At 33.9% G+C, this 19,087-nt stretch overlaps 1 protein-coding gene across 1 annotated transcript in view; it reads left to right on the forward strand.

Moving 5' to 3' along the window:
* The window catches only part of LOC149966212 (glutamate receptor ionotropic, NMDA 2B-like), a 236,744-nt gene that overhangs the window by 55,383 nt on the left and 162,274 nt on the right, over nucleotides 1-19,087 (forward strand). Inside the window, exon 2 of the mRNA XM_090171102.1 lies at nucleotides 9,544-9,654. The gene's annotated coding sequence lies outside the window, so the exon portion shown is untranslated. The remainder of the gene's footprint in view (nucleotides 1-9,543; nucleotides 9,655-19,087) is intronic.

Here is a 19,087-nt window from a genome sequence, read left to right on the forward strand (position 1 = left end):
TAATTTCGAAATAACAATTCACGAGTATTTTTACATAAGACTGACTCATTACGTATATTTTAATGTTGCTTTCAACTTCTTTTAGTATATTTCAATTAATAGATAATTATTCCAATTAATATAGATATAACAGTAAAAACTTGTATTTTTTAGTAAAATGTCGTTTTTTGACTTGTTGTTTGGCTCACAGGTACATACTTATGCTTTCGACAGCCAGGGTGATTTTCAAATGCCTGAAAATAAATAGTTAAACTTTCATATTCCCATCACCTAAAATGATCTTAGATTGAATCTGATTCGTTATCCCACGTTATAGATCTGAAAGAATTCAATTGGATACATCTGAAATATGCTCATCTTTTGTGTGTAGGTTTATAATTAATAGTTGATTTTATAAAATGTCTTTACGCTTGCCCAACTTGTTGAAATGTTGCCCTGGAATAGTTCAGCCAATGCCTAAGAATGAGTTCTTAAACTCTTTAGTGGGAGAGAAAACGGATCCACAGCTGAAGCGGGGAGGCAACATTTCAACAAGATGGCTAAGATTTTTTTATAAAAAGAACTATTCAGATTTAAACTATCTTTTTTGTATTTTCACCCATATCATCCCATGTGAACATCTTACCTAGAGCTCGGGGAAACGGATAAATTAACCCTCAAAATTTCAATTAATCATAAGAAATTCGATTAACTGTTTATTTATGGAAATTATTAGCAACAAATAAGTTTGTATTCTGATAATTTTCGGATATGAAAGAAATGAACGGAAAATTTTCTAACCGAACGTCAAGCCTTATTCTTACCGTAAATGTAGGTAATTTGATATCTGATCTATCAGTATTATTTCCTTGAATATAGTCCCTATATGTAATCAAGGACCTTATTCCACTAGTTGACTTTGGAATGCTGCTACATATAATAATCAGCTAGGCTAATACCCAAGGCACCACCTTAGGCCTAAGTCATCAAGCGACTTTTGATGCCTTTAATTCAGGTGGCCGGGTTATCTATACAAGGATGTCATAGACATAATTAAAATACAGGTTGTCTCATTGTAAAATGATTAATTTTAAGTAAAAATTAAAGGTTATAATAAAATTTTAAAATTTCTTCAATTTTGAAAAATAATCTGCATTTCTGCGAAATTATTTATTTTCCATAAATAGAAACTGTGTCTTCTAAGAAACCATCTTAACATTTGAAAGGTATTGCTTTTCGGTGCGGAGAGAGAACGCAGCGCCGTTCTCCGTTGGCGGGATGTACCAAAACTAACGGCCAGATTGTCAGACCGGGGACGCTCGATTCTCCCCTATAGTGCCTCGTGGAATCCTGAAAGCGAACAACGCGATTTGCCACCAACTCCAATTTGGATATGTACGTGCTCTCGGGAAACATATTAAACATCGATTTGACTGAAACGACAAGATACACCGACTCACAAAAGACGAGTGATGAAAAATTTGCCCAAGTTGGTGTCGCCAACGTCGAATTTTATCGTTTCGTTTTCCCATTCATTTTTTTTATGCGTGCAATCTATTTGTATTAAAAAATTAGTTTAGGGGTCATAAATTCCCAGGACAGAATGCAAACACAAATATAAAGTGACAAAACAAAGATATAAAAATGCAGCACTTTACTAATACTGTTTTCCAAAAAACGTAAATAGAATCAGCTTTCGAAATTCTATCATAGATGTCACCAAAATAAATACTGGCTTAAAGTATTTAACCGAAATTTTAATCATTTTTTTTGTTGCCTCCGCCGAAATTTTTGAGTTTCCCTTTGTAACTTTAATTTTTTTTTCCTTTCAAAAACATTTTGGATTTTTTTTTTACATTTTCAAAAGGGGGGAGATATTATTTCCCCTTCACGCCGCCGCCGCCACCGACTGAAATTAAAGCGGCGTTATGCTCTAGGTCAGAGTATAGGTCCCAGCGTTGTCGTTAGATAATTTCTGTATGTATCTTTGGAAACGTACTTTTTGTACTTTTGCTTTTAAAAACAGGGCGCCACCTATTTCTGTATATTTTTAATACCAACCAATCTCAATAGATGTCACTTAAGTTCGTTGTTACCGCAGAACTGTTTCACTTTAAAATTGAAAAAAGGAAAATCAAAATTTTGGTAACATTGAACTGGTGAGTCTTAAAAACAAGGTTTTTTTAATTATTTGGAAATCTAACCTAGTCATAATTATTATTATTATTATTAAACTTTCCAAATCTTAAACCGTACCAAAATGACTTTAAAAACACTTAAAATGTACTTTTGTACTTAGAATTTGTAATTATACCGAAAAAATACAATTGTTCCAATAACTTCAACGCTGGTAGATCCTAGATCCTGACGAAGCACGAAATTCGAGTTTCTAATTGTGACCGGAGATATTTGAGATCCAAATTCATGTTACGTAAATCTATGGAATCTAGGATTTCAGATATTTATAATAAGATTTGAGTAAAACGCATGGCCTCGTCACTCATTACCGCGAGCCCAAAATTGCTATTCCAGCGCGTGACAATCAGAAACTAAATTTGCAAGGGCTTATGACATTTTGATTTTAATAATGTTGTAAATTACAATTTGCAAATGTGTTTGTGGAAACCGTATTAAACATCAATCGATTTTTTTTAAATTTTGAATATGAGAAGATTATAGAAATTACCAAGATAAAAATTTGAATTTAAAATAAACGTACTTTTAAATCGCCTGTTATATTTAATGTATTTTTTATAATGCAAAATAGAAGTTTCTGTAACAATGACAACTTAACTTGGAATATTTCGGGTCAAACGTAACGGTGCACGATACTTTGGAATTTTGTAAAACCAAGAACACTTAAAAGAAATCAAATGAATAAACTTTGAACATAATTTAAAGATCTTGTAGCACCGTTTTAATTGTTTGGGAAAATAATTCATTTGAACTATTTACCTAGATCGCTCGTTCCAGGAACCAGGAGACAACTTGATAATATTTTAATAGAAGAGGCTTACGTCATAAGCTAAGGTGTACCAAGATTACATTTCTATTCCACCCTCCGTATTTTCTTTGGGTAGTTCAAAGTGTCAACTTTTGTCCAATAAAAAAAAAGACCTAAATATGAAACTCGAAAACTTGGTAATTTTCTGTGAAATTTCATCGTAGAGCTCGTTTAATAATATCCAGAATTTAGTTCCATTCCCACAAATAAGTTACATTTTATCGTCTCGCAAATGTTTTGGTGAAAATGGCGATTTCAGTACATTCGACCGAAAACCGCATTTTATTTGGATGTAAATTATGTTAATAAATAATGCACGCATAATTATCTTACAATAAGAAAATCGCAATCTAACCTAACCTAGATCCATTTAGTTTTATGTAATCCCCATTAATCCGAAACGCGCCATTGTGCTGAAAAAGAGAGAGATTCTAGATATATGGCTTCAAAATTGTTTTCGGTCGAATGGGAATCGGTTAAATAGTACATAACCGAAAATTGTTAGTTTTCGATCTAACCAACTGTTTCCTTAGAATTTGGACGGTGCTCTTAAAGCATAATTTAGTTCGGGCAAAATAAGCGAAAGGTCAACTACTATAACATCCTGAAAATGTCAAAACATCATCTGTTTATTTAGGCTTAAACGGAGTATGAAGCTTTATATTTATGGTAGACGGCTTAACTTAATATTGCCGCAACCTAGTTTAACGAAAGCCAGAGATAAATAGCCCTTGTTACGTTATTATCAGATGCTTTTCAATGTAAAATATTCTTGCTCTTAGGAAATGAGTATTTTTTAAATCCAGTGTCGTAGCAACCAAGTTTTATTGGTCAATAATCTTCTCACATGGCATTTATATAATATTAACCTAGGTAAACCTTAAGTAATCTGATCTTAACCTTATTTTAACTTAACTTTAACCTGACCTAATCTTAATTTACCTTTAACCTGACCTACTCTTAATTTAACCTTAACCTGACCTACTCTTAATTAAACTTTAATCTAAGCTAAACTAAAACACAAACCTGATGACCTCAGTCAATAAACTTTGGAGCCTATGCTACGTTTAGCCACTTCATCGTGTGCTGGTGTGTCATATTACCGTTCAAACTACGCCGGTTCTATCTACGTCACCAAAGGTCGAGTTCTCACAGCTCACCTCTATCCGAGTAGCGCGTCGCATCTCAAAGTCGACATGTTCGTATGAGTGGCAGCTTGTGACGTCAAGAGCACGTTTTATCCCAACCCAAACGTTTTCTCCAAAGTCGACATGTTCGTATGAGTGACAGCTTGTGACGTCAAGAGCACGTTTTATCCCAACTCAAACGTTTTCTCCAAAGTTGACATGTTCGTATGAGTGGCAGCTTGTGACGTCAAGAGTGCGTTTTATCCCAACCCAAATGTTTTCTCCCAAGTCGACATGTTCGTATGAGGGGCAGCTTGTGACGTCAAGAGTGCGTTTTATCCCAACCCAAATGTTTTCTCCAAAGTCGACATGTTCGTATGAGGGGCAGCTTGTGACGTCAAGAGCTCGTTTAATCCCACCCCAAACAGGAGATCGACCCGTCCCCACGAGCCAACCTTATAGTGCTGTAAGCATTTTTACAAACCTTGCTACTTTTGAGATGCAATGATACGCGATAGATAAACTAACCCTTGCCCCGTAAGAATTACTTCGGTTCATTGACTTCTGACGAGTGTCGTAGTTTAGAGGTAGTATCCGGGAAAAAAATTGTATTTTCCTTCAAAACTAGAAAAGAGAGATTTTTATTTTGTGGTTTTGATCCGAGGTCGGTCTCAAGATTTATGTCCTTCAATGGAAGCGAAATGCAATCCTTCGAGTCGGGGATATCTCTGAGCTGTTAAAGGTTTGTTAAAGCATATCGTGAAATCGACGGGAACACAGTGTATCCATTACGATGGGAGATATCATTTTCCTTTTTGGCTGAATATAGGACAGGATTTATCGTGGAAAAATAACCAAAAGGAACGAGATCGGATCAAGGTTATTCTTCTGATTTAGTTGATGGTCACTTTTCCGCTTCCAAGTCCCTTTAAAAAGGCTCGTTTTGTAAGGGGTTTAAATCGTAGAAACTCTAAATTTTTTCGTGGCCGTACGATAAGTTGAAAGCAGTAAGTTTAAGAGAAAACATCAATGGTGGGAAGTTGTTCAAAGGCAGATATTATATAAAAATCGCGACGTAGAAAAATAGACACCTTTTTGGGGATAACTAAGTTTATTAAAGGAAATTAGGTTTTTTAAGGGGAAATTAGGCTTTATAAGGGGATATTTAGCTTTTTAGGGTAATTTAAACTTTATAGGGGATATTTAGCTTTTAAGGGTAATTTAAACTTTATAAGGGGATATTTAGCTTTTTAGGGTAATTTAAACTTTATAAGGGGATATTTAGCTTTTTAGGGTAAATTAAACTTTATAAGGGGATATTTAGCTTTTTAGGGTAAATTAAACTTTAAAGGGGATATTTAGCTTTTTAGGGTAAATTAAACTTTATAAGGGGATATTTAGCTTTTTAGGGTAAATTAAACTTTATAAGGGGATATTTAGCTTCTTAGGGTAAATTAAACTTTATAAGGGGATATTTAGCTTCTTAGGGTAAATTAAACTTTATAAGGGGAAATTAAATTAAGATTTTAAAGGAAAATCAGGCTTTATAGGGGGAAATCAAGCGTTTGTGGGGAAAATTAACCCTTTTGTTAGTGCTCATTTTTCCATCAGTATCTAATTTATATTATTGGAATTTAGTACAGTTTAAAGGCGAATGATTGATTGATATCTAAGGAAGTGCAAAGTGGGAGAAAAGCTGTAAGTCTTCTCAAATTAGCGAATTTCTGAAAAATTACGTTTTGGGACAATCAACCTTGAAGTTCGGAAGCCATTTCGCAAATCAGGAATACCCAACATATTTATAACTTAACGTTTTATTGGTTTAAAAGAGGTAATGAATCATTTACAATTATTTAAAAAAATTAAAAAATCCAGATTTAATAGAAAAAGGTCAAGTAACAATATTTTCACTTTGCAAAATTTCATTAAAAAATATATTAAGTTTTTGCTATAAAATTCGTTTTGAAACCAAAACTATCGTAACTATAAAAAATCAGATTTACTATATTATTAAGACAAAATATTTGTTTATTACTAAACATCACCAAATATATTGTTAAAGTTAGAGATAAGCCTTTATTAAACTCAGGTAGCGAAAGTCATTATCCCTAAGTATACATTCTTGATTGTCCATTAAAGCAAGTGGCAGCTCTATACTTGCACGTATTTAACTTTATCACGAGAAACTCTGGCAATTTCTCAGTTTAACCTGCGAAGAAAATTACTTCAAAAATGAAGTTGTGTACCTCTTCGTATTTTAGCTTATTTTTGTTGAAACGAAAAGGTGCTTAATATAAATCTGATGTATATAATGAACATTACATTTTAATATCTTAACGTAAATTAGCTGTTTCATTCGAAGACGCGGCTGAAATAAAAAGTTATTTCTCGTCGAACATAACTTTCACGCGCTCACTACAAAATCATTTTGTTGAGACGCGAATGCAATATTTTTGCGTTACCATGGCAATTATCTGATTTGACTTTTTAATAGGTTTTCACTTTAACCACATTTATATGATATATATAATGCTTGTAACCCGGCCACCTGTTTAAAGGCATTAAAAGTCGCTTGATGACTTGGGCCTAAGGTGGTCCCCTGGGTATTAGCTTAGCTGATAACTTACGATTAAAATGAGCACTAAGACGGTGAACGTTTTAATTTCGAGAGACTAGTACTTGAATATTGGTGTCGCGTGCCCCGTTGGAAATATACGTCAGCTTTTTAGTCCCTGTTCGGAAGCTTTGGAAATCAACCAATCGGACCAAATACACTATGTTAGATAGGCTGCCGAAAAGGTCCTTTATCGTACCATCCAGGTACCACTAGCTTTAAAGATTGTAGTCCATTAGACCAAAAATTGAAGTTAATAGTGAAATAATATACTGATTACTCAGTATTTGTTTTTTTTGTATCGTAATGCAGGGTATTTCAAAAGGTTATGGAAAAAAATTAAAGAGTTGTAGGGGTGAGTTGAAAAGTATGCCTGTTTTTTTCCCATTTACCTACGATGAGTTAAAAGAGCGCCAGAGAGCTTCAAAGTGTGGCCTACTATCCCCCTGGAAGTAGGCTGCAACAAGCACCAAACGAAGCAGCAGGGAAATGCGAACATTAAGGTTTGGGTTAGTGTGATAGGTAAAATAGAACTTTGTGAACAAATCGAGGAAACCAGCGTAAAAAGTAAACTTAAACAGTATTTGCAGCCTCCTTCCATGGGCTAGTAGTAGTAGGCCACACTTTGAAGCTTTCTGGCGCTCTTTAAACTCACGGTAGGAAAATGGGGAAAAACAGGCATACTTCTCAACTCACCCCCTACAACTCCTTACACGTTTTGTATAACCTTTTGAAACACCCTGTATATATTTTTTCTATACGGAATGTAAAGGGAACCAATTTTTATGTCGATTGCCATTTTCACCGTAGCCTTGTCCCAATTCTAGCTAATCACGGTAACCTAGAAGATATGTTTTCTAGAGCAATCCTATCTATAGATATCGCACGCAACGCCCCTTTAACCCAAACCTGCCATTCGGCTGGAAAAAGAGAAAGCTTCTAGATAAATGACGTCAAATTTTTTTTTGGTCGAATGGGATTCGCTTAACTAGTATTTAACAAATTATAATGAGTATTAAAATCACGACTGATACTTCATGGTGTTTTTATATTTAAAATCTTTAAAATTTAAAATTTTTATACATATTCCCGGAGCTTTCGGGTTCGAGACCCCTCGTCAAGCGTTTTCTTCTTGATACAAGAAGAACACCGCTTGACGAGGGGTCTCGAACCCGAAAGCTCCGGGAATATGTATAAAAATTTTGAATTTTAAAGATTTTAATAATAAAAACACTATGAAGTATCAGTCGTGATTTTAATACTCATTATAATTGAAAATTCAACCATGGAAACAAAACATTTTAACTTATATGATTAGTATTTAACCGCTTAAAATTGTTCGAACTACTTTGAGAAATGTGCCAAGCTACCGTTTACATTTGATTCGTTAGTTTAAAAACATCCATGGTTATTTTTTTCCCGGTGACGTAAGAAAGAGAATGAAATTTAAGGCCTCAATAAACGAAACAGAAAAGCAAATGAGCTGCAAGATTTAGCTTGTCCCATTCCTTTGGTCCTTGTCATTTTTTTTTTGGTTTTGGTTCCCGCAAATGGTTCTTTTGACCCATTTTCTATTCTCGAATCTCGATCTCGATACCCCTAATATTTATTTTTTCCCGCCATTCAAAGTCGTACATCTTCACTTTGACCCTATTCTCACCCCCCTTAAGCGCTACCTATCTTTCTGTTCGATGGCCAAATATTTATTTTAACAAAAATTCACAATGACACGGAAACGTGCTCTGTTTCGGTGAGTTGTTGGAATTGGAAATCCGTGTCTGTCTGTCTGTCTGTCTGTCTGCTTTTCGATTTTTTAAAGTATAGTTGGAAAGTATATTGCGAGATTGAGGTTCGTATAATGAAACGCGTAAGGGATCACATGATTATTATTTCATTGTCTAGCATCTTAAGTTATATTATATTACATAATTGGGTCTGTCGAAATAATTACTAATAGTGAAGTAACGTAGAATTGACGTCATAACCATAAAGATAAGTGCTGCTAGCGAGGTATATGAGAAATATAATATCGCTGGTGGGTCAGAGGTCTGAACAGGTAGATTGAAGTTCACCAAGAATATGTGGTCGTTCTAGAAATAACTCTTACCATAAGTGTATCATATTCTTACAGAAGTGTGACATTTCCTATTTTTCACATGAAAAAGTTTTACTGGGAGTTATTCACAAGACAGACTGCATTTTGGGCTTCGTCGCCGTTTTTCGTCTATTACTAGCTCTCAGTAAAATGATCCCCAAAGTGACAAACTTTTTTAACCATGTTCTAATGTAACACGTGAAAGACAAGGAACTGACATACTTACGAGGAGGATAATTATACACTTATGTTAACACTGTTCTTGCCTTAATTCGAAAGAAAATACAGATTAAAAACAACTTCTCGGTAAAATCAGCGGCATATTGGCGTTCTCCATACACGTTTTATCGTGCGAGCTCAATCTCAATACTTAGAATTGAGTAACTGTTCTTTTATGAAAGGTTCATTCTGAGCCAAAGTCCAGTAGGTCAAAATGTGTAACTTTTAAAAAAATCGATGTGAAACGAGTTTTTCTACATAAGTCGGACTCACTATATTTAGTTTCTTAAAAACTTTTAAATTTATGGGTATTTCCTGAATTAGATTACCATTTCCGTTATTATACATTTGAAGCAAAAACGTTTTTTTTCTCAAATAGTTCTTTTTATACTTACTTAATTTTGGCTCTCGGGGTAACTCATTGTAAGCTTACAAATTAGTATTTTTTCTAAATATTGTATCTCAAAGAAAATGAATATTTTAACCATTTACTTATTTTTTATAGAGAAGAGGGGCACCACTAGATGACGCCACTAGAGGAGTATTTTCCCAGTTTCTCGGTGAAAGTGGCGAAAACAACCAAAGAGCGACATCTGGCAGGGAACGGCGAAATGGGGTGAGTATCCTTCTTCCAGCGACGCTGATATGTTTCTGGCGATTTGCTCTTTTCTCGCTCTGATGTTACATGTAGTTGTTCTCTTTCTTAATCAAATAATGGACGAAAAATCTTATTTAAATTTATAAGCCAGCCGCCGCTCGATTTGTCTTGTTTTAAATCGTAACCGCTAGAATTTGTTTTGCTACCACCAAAGACAGATGATTTATGAAATATTTAACCACTATAGAATTTTATTTAACTATCACACGAAGGGATGCAACGTTTTAAGTTGTTTAAAACTACCAAGTGTTGTTAATTTTCCGGAAAAATGAAATGCGGAAAAATTTCATGAAAATTTTCTGAATTGGGGAAATTTTACGCAAATCGGAAAAAATAAAAAAATTGAAACATCAATTACTTTTTAAGGGTTTTTACTTTTTTTAAACTTTTCATAGATATAAAATGTCTAATAACAGTATACATACTACAAAACATTAATAGTGTCAAGAATGTATTTATTTATACTCAGGGAGAATGAATATGTCGGGACTAACCACGGACACGTTGAGGCCCTAGCCTAGAGCATAGCGCCGAACCAATTTTCAACGGCGGCGGCGGGAACGATAATTAGTTCGGCGGCGGCGGCGCCTAAGGGGAAAAACTGCCCCCCCTCTGAAATAGCGCCAGCCTTTTAATAGACCGCTAGAACTTAAATTGTTAAACACATTTAAAAAATACATGTTTAATAGAATGTATTTTATTATAATAGGAACCACTTGTTTCCTAAACAAAGAAGAGGTAACTTTGGTTACATACTATCAGATGTAACTTATTTAATCATAAGTGTGCCTGAAAGAATGTTTTCATAATGATACCTTGTTGCAAGGATATGACGTTATTGACGTCACTTCCCAGTCGATGACGGTTTTATCGTCATCAAAACTAGTTCTCGCGTAGGGGGGGAAGGAAGTTAAAACCAGTTTTACGCGACGTTAGTGCTGTATTTTCTTTGGTGGCTGTCAAAGACTATATAAACTTACGCGTAGTTTTATATAGTCTTTGGTGGCTGTGAAACAAGGTCTCATTTAAATTTTTAATACAGATATGTTAAACAGAGGCACAATTATGAGTAACTATGTCACATATGATACTATTAAACTAAAACATTTACGCTAGTAATAACAATACTGTACTAATTTACTACCATTTCACTAGTATTATTATCTATACACTCTTTTTAGAAACTTTTGCTGGGCGCCGCCATTATCGTACAGACAACCAACGAGCCAGCCCTCTACCGCATAAATTTCATCCCCCCCAAATCCGGTTTTTCCCCGCGCATTTAAGTCTATTATCACAAATTATTTTACCTTTGTATCAAAGGAATTTTTAAAATGTAATAGAATAGTTATTGCTGAATGCAGCCAATTCAGCTGATACGTTTCTGTACTTATTACAAAATACGAGGCGAGGCAACTCCAAAGCCGTTTTCATTTCTCTCTCTCCTATCCCAGCTATCTGCTGCAGAAAATCTTGGTGCGCGCGGTGCAGTGGTGCCAGATCTTTTGGAAATTATTAATTATTTTTAATTTTATAACGCTAGTACGGTGCACCCAACAGCCTAGTAATCGTAGCACTACCAAAAGAAAAATCTATGTAGTTTAGATCTCAAAACTTAATTATTATACTTGAATAATGGAAATTAATTTGGCGGCGAAATGAAAATGTTTCGGCGGTGGCGGCGGCGCCGCCGAAATTCAATTTATCGGCGGCGGCGTTTCGCCGTTATCTAAATAATCGGCGGCGGCGGCGTTTGATCAGCGGTGCTATCCTCTACCCTAACCCCGTCACGCAAAGGGGGTCTTATTTTTTTCGTAAAGCTTGGTTTCCACCAGCGCGCGTCAAAAAGCGACACTCAGCTTTGAAATGTGCCAATGTTCTTACGCGTGACAAAAAATTTACATTATGGCGCGCGCAACGACGCGTTGGTAGGAGCAAAACAAATTCTAGCGGTTACGATTTAAAGCAAGAAAAACCGAGTGGCGGCTGACTTATAAATCTTTTCTGTGGAAAATATTTTGCGGAACATTTCCCGACTTACAACAATAAAACTACGCATTGGAAACGATTTCAATGTTCATTTATTCCAAGTAGGTCACAACAGCCTTATATAAAACTGGTATTCGTGAAAATGGCCATATGATATTGTTTGTGCGCGATTACTTTCGAGCGATAATTGATGTATAAACCGTATTATTCTATATATTCTACATTTTGTATTATCCTTATATATTATATCATTTGTCAAACGCCTGCAAGGCTGCCTATAAGCTCTAAAGCTTAGTGGTTTGTAATATGATAAATAAATAAATAAATAAATAAATACATAAATAAATAAATAAATAAATAAATAAATAAATAAATAAATATTGTTTGGTTCCCCAGGGTACACGATGACGAAAGAGTAAACGTGGACTGAAATCCTTTGGCACTATTTAACATTATTGTAGTATCGCCAATTCAGTTTATTATCTTCGTGTGTCCTGGTTTATCCTTTGCTTTATTCGTAATAACATAAGTCTATAATATTGTTCAATAAGTTTGTCACTTTGAGGAATATTATACTCGGCGCCCGCGGAGTATATTTAGAGCTCATTTTTTCCCCCATTTCCACCTCTGCTGTGCGTATATTGGCAATTTACCGGTTTGGTCGTGGAAGACGTCAACTCAGCTTAAGATATTTTTAGGCCTTTTTTGGGTCGCGCTCTAACCTCAACCACTTGTCGTATTTTAATTCTGTAAACGGATTTAAAATCAGCGTGTTTCACTTCATAGGCCCGTCTTTTCACGATTTATAATTTAATCATTAACGCCGAGAAAATATAAGTTTTTGAAGCCAGGAAATTACGGCATCCATTTTCCCTCTTAAGTTTCAGATTGGCGCGCAGTAAATAAATAATACATAATAATAATAATAAATTTTTAAATTTTAATGTTAAATGTGTAGGGAAGAAAATAAATATAAATATGGATACCTCTGTGGGCAAAATTGGATCAAAGATTTTGTGTTAAAAATTGGAGGAGCAGTGGACTGATTTTAACGGCGGAATGACGTCATTCTGTTGTTCACAGGAATATTTTTTTATACTTTAAATGAATTTGACATATTAATCAACAATAAAAATAATATATGTCCCTTTAAGGCTGAACATTTAACGAGCTCTAAACTGTTTTTTCAGTTGGAAGAACTGTTTTTGTTATAATTTTACTGAAAGCTAGTAACGGAGTGATGTCATCACAAGAAGAACATCTCCCCTAGCGAGGCGCTGTCAAAGCTACGTGTGACGCGTCAGCAAGCGGACGCAAAACGGCGACGAAGCCCGTAATGCAGTCTGTTTTGTGAATAGCTCTCAGTAAAACTTTTGAAGAATTGGAAGTGTCACACTTATATATGAATATTATAGACTTATGGTAATAGCTACGTGCTAAGCCCCTTAGAGGTCCTTCGCGAACCAGCGCGTGGGAAAGGATTTGGAACTTGTAACTTGGCAACCTATTTTGATAGCACGATTATACGAATAATTGGCTTAAGCCTTGTTTGTTAGTGGGATTTATCCATCGTGTGATCATACCTACTAAAATAAAATTCGGTATGGACGCCAATTTCGTTGATATTTGCATCATTTTTCTTGCGTTTAGTACGACGTATACGTTAGGAATATCAACGCTAAATACGAAATTTGCAAGACTTCATGTACCAAGTACTAAAATTATTTATCATTGGCCAAATTTAAATCAACTGTTGGCTCTAGTGTCACCTGTATTATGATAAGGACTTAGTTAATATAGATGGCAAAGAATCTATTGATTTTAGTGGAGAGTGTGGTGCCATCTATTAATGGCAAAGGAAGCTAAAATTTAAATTAGAGAAACCATAACGTCGTCAGAGAACCATTGTAAAGTATTATAATAAGACCAATTATACTCAACTTACAAGGAGACTACCCGTGGTGGTTATCACCGATTTTGTTGAAATTTGGGGGTTAGGTAGCCCTTATAGTAGTATGAAAATTCCCAAAGGGAAAAGTTGCAATGTGCTTTAGTTTTCCTATGGCAACCGAAAATGTTTTTGATCTCTCAAAACAAAAAAGCTCAATTTAAAAAAGCATGGGATTTTCTCGGTTCCACTTACTTAAAAAAATTTGAAAAAATTAAATTTTCTAAACTTACCCAAAAAGATGAATTTGATCTATTTTTGGTAAATTTTTTCAATTTTGGTTAAATTTTAACAAAATTTGGGTAACCGAGAAAATCCCATGCTTTTTTAAATGGAGATGTCAAAAACATTTTCGGTTGCCATAGGAAAACTAAAGCCCATTGCAACTTTTCCCTTTGCGAATTTTCATACTACTATAAGGTCTACCGAGTTTCAACAAAATCGGTGATAACCACCACGGGTAGTCTCCTTGTTAGTGGACTTTAACCTAAATTGTATATTACATATACAATATATTGTGAAAAATTACTATAATTTATTGTCAAATTTACAATCGAGCCAACCAACGCGAGGGGTACATTTATGTCCCGTCTTTTGGGTCAAAATGTTGCTTAAGCATCTTGTTTTGATTTCGACGCTAGCTACATCGGATGAAAAATGACCTGGTATACGTCAAACCGACACTTGCTTTAAGATGTTTATGATTAGTTTGCCTAAAGCTTCCCCGAAAAGTATCGAACTAGACCATGAAATGTTGATATTACTACACCACATTACTGATAAAAGTGTACAGCGATTAGTACGATACCTACCGACGTAAAATATACACATAATATAATATTAATAATAAAATTTATAAAGCATGTTTTCCCCATATAATAGCATTAATTTGTCACTATGTGCTGTATTTCACACCGCACTAAATTTTCTTCGAAAACGCCCTTTGAAAAATCAGCGGGATTCTATAAAGTTACCATACAATTTGGGTGCTCATTAACCATTTTACAAAAATGCCCACACTCTTAGAAATACACAGAAAGCTGGTCACACAAATACAGGACCCTTGCTTATGCGACATTTTTGAGTGGTTTGTGGACGCCAAGCAAAATACAACGAATTGGATTTAAAACAAAAGAACTTTAAGTCAAACAAAATCGTCGAAAATTTAATTTCGTTCTTTTTGGTGTTTTGTGGCGGAGTGGCAAAGTCAAATATAATGACCCCCTTTTAAAGGTCGTGCGCTAAGACCCCGTAACCCGGACTAAACCCCTTTTAAATGAGGGAGAAGAAATATCCGCGCTATTTTTGTCACATCAAGACCAATTTGCTTCCGGCTCCGCATAAAACGTCCCTTTACAATGTTTGCCCGGGTTCAACAAAAGTGCACACCACGCTTCGCTTTACTTTGACGACAAGTTGAACCATAAGTGTATAATTACATACAGTAAGTGCCCCATATAGTAGAAACTGATGGCAACTTTGATATTTTTGGTGGTTTCCTTCTGTGTTATCATTATATCTCTATTTATATCATTAAAGTTGTTAAAGACATTATAAGCCAACTGCAAGATATTTCAAAGTGTGTGAAATAACTACTGATGGGCTGATGGAAACTTTGATCATTTTGGTGGTTTAACTATCCAGTGTTGTGAAAGACCATTTAAGCTTCAGCTGCAAAATATTTCAAAGTGTTCCAATTAGTCGAAATAACTACTGATGGCAACTTTCATCATTTTGGTGGTTCTACTATCCAGTGTTGACAAAAACCATTTAAGCTACAACTGCAAAATATTTCAAAATGTTCTAATTAATCGACTGATGGCATAATTGATATTAAATAAAAATGCTTTTATCAAAGCAGTTGGATGGTTGATTTAAGGGGTAGTTCGGATCTATGAAGGCACAGATATTTGAAATGTTTTAGATAAGCAAAGTATATTTCTAAAATAATTTCCATAAATTTTCCCTCACCTTTTATATATTTTAAAACCATTTCCTTAAATTTGAGCCTTGAAACTGTAACAGTAAACTGAGAAAATTTTAAATTGTAAAGGAGTACGCGTGTTTAGTTCAGAATTATGTATATTCTAATGGAAATATTTAAAATGAATTTTAAAATCGGCCGCCATGGATATAAAATAAGGCTGGGGGATAAAAAATTCGAAAGAGAAGACATACTACGAGCTGAGTTATTTTGCTTGATAAGGCACCATATTTTTGAAACGCTTATTTCTGGCATTGATTTTCAATGCTATAGACGCAGTGCTTCCATATTCGGGGAATTTTTCCTTTTTCCAGAATTTTTCAACCTTTAAAAACGCTGAAAGGGAATAATGCAATTTAAAAGGGAATAATGCAATTTAAAAGGGAATAATGCAATTTAAAAGGGAATAATGCAATTTAAAAGGGAATAATGCAATTTAAAAGGGAATAATGCAATTTAAAAGGGAATAATGCAATTTAAAAGGGAATAATGCAATTTAAAAGGGAATAATGCAATTTAAAAGGGAATAATGCAATTTAAAAGGGAATAATGCAATTTAAAAGGGAATAATGCAATTTAAAAGGGAATAATGCAATTTAAAAGGGAAAACGGGAAAAGCGATGGAAATTTAATAAAGGGTCATTATAAAAGTAATGAAAGTCACAATCTAAATATCCAAAGCAACTTTTGAGGATATGTTTTTGCAAAATTATTAAAATGTAAGTAATTTTGTAATAAATAAAACCTTAAATTTTCAATAATTTTAAAAATTAATCTTAATATCTGTATAAATTAGTATTAAGAGCGAGGGATAAAAAATGGGAATTACTAGGTCGAAAACGCGAAAATGAAATTATCGCAAGAGGAAAATTTTAGATAGCAAATGTGGAAGCCCTGTATAGACGTCTGCTATGCTGTCGTAATTGGATTCTGCAGTTTTGTGTTTCCAACTAAACGACAAAATATTATAACCTTAATTAATATGCTGTTTTATATGTTAAATAAAAATTTTGTTTAAATACATAAGAAATTAAACGGTTAAAGGAGTTTGCAACTTTCTATGTAAGCTAATTCTCATAATGAATTTATCTATCCAAGTCTGCACTTATTATTTTAAACTTCTGGTTTAAAGTAGAACTATGCAACAGTATTTAAATTTGGCATACATCATGAAAAACTGAAGATCCAAGTCAAGTAGTAGTAAAATAAATTGACAATAGAGTTACATTAAAATGACCACATTTCTTCCTAGAAAGGCCTGATGAACTGTGTGCAGTTACACTGCAGTAGCCTGTTTGAATTGTTAAAGGGACTTTCAAGAAAGACTCGTACACTACTGATCCTCAAATAACAATAATTTCTCTTTAAGCTTTTGAATAATTAAGACGCCTTTAAATAGAGGATTAAGTTTGAATGCCCAAAACGTTTATTGTTATGAAAAATTATTCAAATATTTACCATACTTCATTACTGTAATTAAAATTCTCAAAATTATTTTGAAAATGCTAAATGGATACACCTAAATCAAAATTCAATGATTATTTTTCTTAACTCTGAAAACATTAGCTGGGTAAATAAAATATGTAAGAGATAAAACAAAATTAACTTCAAACTAAATTTCACTTTCCACAAAATTATTTCTGGTACTACTAAATACGTTAGTTTTAACCTAGAATAGTATTTTATTAACCTAGAATATATGATCGGGTTCTACAGGCTAATTTTCCCTACGAAGCAAAGGCTTAACGGTTAAATGTTAACTACTATTAAATTGCAATTAAATTAATTACTAAAATGATAATTGTTACTTAAAAAATACTTAATTACGTATAAATAATGAGATTTAAATAAAGTTCCCATACGAAATGGTTTATTATTTCTTGAGTAAAGTGCAAAAATCAACGTTAAATCGAAGACGAACAAAATTTTATTTTTGCATTTTTCCGGGAAACTGGATACGAGCTGATCAGTTGGCCTTCCATGTCAAAAATGGTACACTAACTCATAACACTACGAAGCTTCTTATCTACAGTCGACTAACTTTCGTTAAATAACGGGATTCTAATACGTTTCTCGCTGAAGTTGACAGTAAGAATAATGCCGCTAGGCATCCACAATACTGAATCTTGGGCATGAAAATCGCTTAAAATAAAGTCTTAAATTTTTTTAGCGACCCGACTATTGATTCTCCTGCGCTTGGCTGTATTAATTTTAGCCATAGGAAATCGCGCTGACCCCGGTAGGCCATTCTTAATTTTTGGTGGTTTAACTATCCACTGTTGTCAAAGACCATTTAAGCTACAACTGTAAAATATTTCAAAGTATGCCAATTGGTCGAAATAATTACTGCTGGTAACTTGGATCATTTTGGAGGTTTAACTATCCAATGTTGACAAAAAGCATTTTAAGCTAAAACTTCAAAGTGTACTTAATTAATCGAAATTTTTACTGATAGCCAACATAGTAAACGCCAATTTAGAAATTTCGAGTTAGAATAAATGGAATTATAAATGCGAATTCTGCACCTACTGTAAAAATTTCAACTCGCCAAAAATATTTGTCGATAAGATATACTAGTCGGTACCACTTGGATTACCATAACAAGAAATTATCTAAGTTAAATTATCTCTAAGTTAAAATATGGCGAAACACATCTACCATTGGAAATTCTGGCTACTTTAATTCGTATGAAAGGATAAATAAACTGAAAACCACTTTGTGTACAATAAAATATTTTATTAAAAAATAAAACTTTTTTCTGTACACAAAGTGGTTTTTAGTTCATTTATCCTTTCATATTCATAGCAGAGTCGTATAATTATAATCAATTAGATTTTAATTAAGTTTTCATTATTTTAAATTCGTTTGTGACTCGAAGATTTATTTGATGTGAATCTCGCGTTATTATATTATTCTCGAAGACATATTGGTACGATTAATTCGTAAGTTTTCTAATTAGTTTAAATTTGATTGGGGTTAATCTTTTTCATTATGGATTTTTCTATATAAGCAATTTTTGCATTCACTAAACTTAACTTTAACTTCTCGTTAGTGTGCTAGTTAATCGAGATGATTACTGATAGCTATGTGTAGAGTGACGTAGAAGAGACGTCATAAGCTGAATAAGTGGCTCTTGTGAGGAAAATAGCGAAGCCATATCGTCGTCAGAGAACCATTGTAGAATATTATAATTAGTCAACGAGTACTCTACCAACGTCGTAAGTGGGCTTAAAATTAAATTATGTGTCCCATTTAAAGTAAATGGTTAAAAATTACTATAATTTAAGTTATTGTTAAAATTACAAACGGCCAATCAACTCAAGGGGTACTTTAAGTCCCGTATTTTGATTCAAAATGTATCTTAAGCATCTTGTTTCATTTCGACACTAGCGACATCTGTTACGTAGCCCTAGTTCAGAGTTTGGTCGCTGGGATGGTGCCACCAATTTTGAAAGTAAGAAAATAAATTT

Source organism: Leiobunum rupestre, chromosome 1 (genome assembly GCF_980474605.1).
Source record: "Leiobunum rupestre chromosome 1, qqLeiRupe1.1.hap1, whole genome shotgun sequence".
Lineage (NCBI taxonomy): Eukaryota > Metazoa > Arthropoda > Arachnida > Opiliones > Sclerosomatidae > Leiobunum > Leiobunum rupestre.